Source organism: Vigna umbellata, chromosome 9, assembly GCF_029865625.1.
Source record: "Vigna umbellata cultivar VRB3 chromosome 9, Vumbellata_1.0, whole genome shotgun sequence".
Taxonomy (NCBI): domain Eukaryota; kingdom Viridiplantae; phylum Streptophyta; class Magnoliopsida; order Fabales; family Fabaceae; genus Vigna; species Vigna umbellata.
This window is the reverse complement of record NC_142173.1, coordinates 50,577,689-50,581,631: the sequence shown is the minus strand read 5'-3', so window position 1 is coordinate 50,581,631 and position 3,943 is coordinate 50,577,689.

The window sequence follows — 3,943 nt, the reverse complement described above, 5'->3', positions numbered from 1 at the left end:
TAATTAGGACGAACGGCTTTACAAAATATTTAACCGAACGTCCAAACTAATCTAACATTCACATTCCTAATCTAACGAGCGCTCTAAGGCTCGGCCTTTACTTCCACTTCAACCAGATTTGCATCTTCCAAATTTTCTTCTTCCAGCATTTCTTCAAGAGATGCACCACCATCTGCTCACATCCACACAGATGATCATTGCAAGACAAGACGAACGTACATAGACAGGAGACAACACAATGGAAATGCGAGGGTAAGCTTATATTATTTAATTCATACAATTAACACATACATTTAAAGTTTCAATTCACACATACAACAGGTAACTTAACATAGAATAACATAGAAATATGTATATATATATATATAAAACAGACCGTCCGGACTGTATGAACCATGTAGTTACAAGCGTCCTTGCACACGAGTGGTGTAGTAGCCGGGATATACCTAATCAGCTGCCACTCGAGGGTAGTCCGTCGCCCATGCTAAGTGATGGACTGAGGACCTCCTGCCATTCCCACACATGACTACCCCCTTCTACGTGAAGATGAGTATCACGGAATATCAGGATGGACAGCGAGTCTTAACTTATCCATGTTCATACTTTACCAAATTTAATATTTAACACATCTGAGACGTTCCTCCTTGGAACGCTCGTTCAAATTCCATAATCGTATAACCATTTAATATAGTGTTCAAACGTCTTACCATTTCATATTTGTAACATTTCCATTCTATGTTCCACTCTCTTAAAAGGACGAACGTTCAACTTTCTGAAGGAAGAGGACGAACGTTAAGAGCCAGATTTAGAAGAATCCATTTAACAATCAGGAAGACTCCAAAATAATGAAATCATTTTCAGAATATTTTTAAGTACCAAGAGGTCAGGTTGACTCAACTTGGCTAAGAGACATCAATATGAATACTTAGCTACATTGGGAACCTTTTATTTAAAAGGGATCGACTGCCAGTAAATGACCGAACGCGCCAATATACATTTACTAACCATTTGGACGAACGCTATTTACGTTCGTTAAGGATTCGAAGATAAGGACGAGCGTTCAATCTAAGACCGCACGCTTCATCAAGGCGAATGCTTCGGTATAAGACCGAGCGCCATTTAGAACGAACGCTTCGGTATAAGACCAAGCGCCATTTAGAACGAACGCTTCGGTATAAGACCGAGCGCCATTTAGAACGAACGCTTCGGTATAAGACCGAGCGCTATTTAGAACGAACGTTCGGTATAAGACCGAACGTTACGTATTTTTAAAGTTTAAAGTATTATATACCGCTGAGCTGAACCGAACGCTTAGACATTCAAATGGGGACGCTCGTTCTCAAGTAGAGTTCTTTCCAAATGAAAGAATTCCATTCTAAGTTATTTTAAGGAAAACCGAACGGTCTAAGACCGTACGGTGACGAGCGTCATTTATCAAAGGGAATGATTTAAGTTTCAGATTTCTCAACCTTAACAAATTTCCAGATTTCAACATTTTAACTTATACTTTATACTTCATATGATTCTCAAATTTATGAACTTTATAACTTTCACTTCCAAATTAATTCACATTCAACAATCATCACATTAATAACTCATACATTACAATATTCATCCATCATTCATACGTATCAAACTAACATGCAAAACAAACCAGAAATCATATCCGATATCAGTGAACGTTCATAACAGCTCAAACATCATACTTTTCATACATGCAACTCAGATCATACAACAGGCAAGTATAAATTAAACATATAAGCTTCCCTTACCTGGATAGCAGTGTACGCCCTAATGCAAAAGTTGGGTTTGTCTCTTACAGTGTTCTACCCTTAGTTCCACTAACACTTTCACTTGATCTAAACATCAAAATCAGAGATGGCTCAGATATAGTCCATGCATGAACCGAGAGTATGGTTTCGCATGAAACCCTAATGGACAACTACTAGAGAAGGAAACTTACCAGCTTGTATTCCAATACTGTTAGGTCCAAAAGGAAGATCACAGCTGGACGAACACTCCTATGGTGCTGCAAACGTGATCGGAGAAGAGGTGTGAGATTTACAGTAGAGAGAAGTTAAGGGTTTTTAGGGAGAAGTTGGAGGAGATGAAGGGTTGAGTTTCGTGAGGAAGAAGGTGAGTGATGCAGGAGAGAGAGTTTCCAAAAATCCAGTTTTGTTTAAACTCACGTTCATTTGAACGAACGTCTCCCAAACTGACACCTGTACACCAAACTCTAAACTAGAAGCTTCTCCCGCGACAGGTGGCGTGTGTGCATGTGGTGATTGGTGCGTTTTTAATGCCCTGGGAAAATGATGGGCGTGTCTTTCAAGGCACGGCAGAGTGGATAAAAAGGAATTAAATTCTGATTTGACATGTATTTCAGAGTTTAATTATTTAGGGTCTCACACCTACGTATTCTCATTCAAAATGAGAAATCAGGGTTACGTAGTTCTTTCGAAGCTGTTTGAGAAATTTTGTTTGGAAATTGATTGAAAATTTGTTTTGAAATGATTTTGGATTTTTGGAAGTGAACCTGACAAGGACTAGCCTTATTCCTACGTATCTCCACTTTTGATGGAGAATCAAGGATCACGTAGTTCTGGTGCGAAAGACTGTTTGTTGTTTGAAAAAGCCAAATGTTTTTAGCTTTTGAAGATTTTATATATTTGTTTTTTTTGACATTTTCGAGAAAAAGAAAGTAATGAGTACTAGGCCGACGCGAACGGTCACACGAGTACTCATACCTTTAGAATGGTATTTAAATACTTTTAATTATTTTTTAAAAGAGAAATAACGATATTAAGCACTAGGACGATGCGAACGATCACACGAGCACTCATACCGTTATCTACTTATTTAGGAAGACTTAAGAGTATTGAGTGCTAGGCTGATGCGGACGATCACACGAGCACTCATACCATTATTTAATTTTTTAGATTGAAGATATTAAGTACTAGGCTGATGCGGACGATCGCACGAGTACTTATATCATTATTTAATTATAAGAGAAAAAGGTATTGAACACAAGGACGATGCGGATGATCTCACGAGTGTTCGACCTTTAAAACATATTTTTGTAAATTTATTTAAGAAAGAAGAAAAGCTTTTTAGCACAAGGACGACGCGAGCGGTCACACGTGTGTTTAACCCTCAAAACGTATATTTTTTGTAATTTTATTTTTAAAAAAGAAGAAAAGGTTTTTAGCACAAGGACGACGCGAGCGGTCACACATGTGCTTAATCTTTAAAACGTATATTTTTTGTAATTTTATTTAAAAAAGAAGAAAAGGTTTTTAGCACAAGGACGACGCGAGCGGTCACACGTGTGCTTAACCTTTAAAATATATTTTTGTAAATTTTGTATATATACATATAAATATTTTATTTATTTATTTTATTTTTTTTTGTATTATTAAATATGTATTTTTAAAATAAATAGATATTTAGAATAAATAAATAAAATAAAATAAAAACAAAAACAATAATAAAAATAATAAAATAAAAAAACAAATAGAATAAGATAAATAAGGAAACAAAATAAAAAATAAATCAAACGAACTGGGCCAAAGCCCAGGCGAAGAGGGGTGCGAGAATGAGAATAAGGAGGCATAGGGAAGAAATTCGTTTTTTTTGTTTTTTAGGAACAGAACGGACCTGAGCCCAGGCCAAGGGAATGGATAGGGGTGTGTGGGTGAGAAACGGGGTGTATGAACCAAGTTTATTACTAACAGCGGACCAGGCCTAAGCCCAAGCGGAAAGGGGTGTGAAATATGAATAAAGGGGTGCAGAATAATTTTTTTTATTATATTTTTTTTTTGAAACGCTGGCCCAAGGCTTGTTTCTGCTCCTTAACCTAGGATTCCCTAGGGGTTTCCTATCCTCCTCCCCATTTGCACATTTCACTCTGAAACACATGAGACCCAAGGTCTCTTCTCTGAGC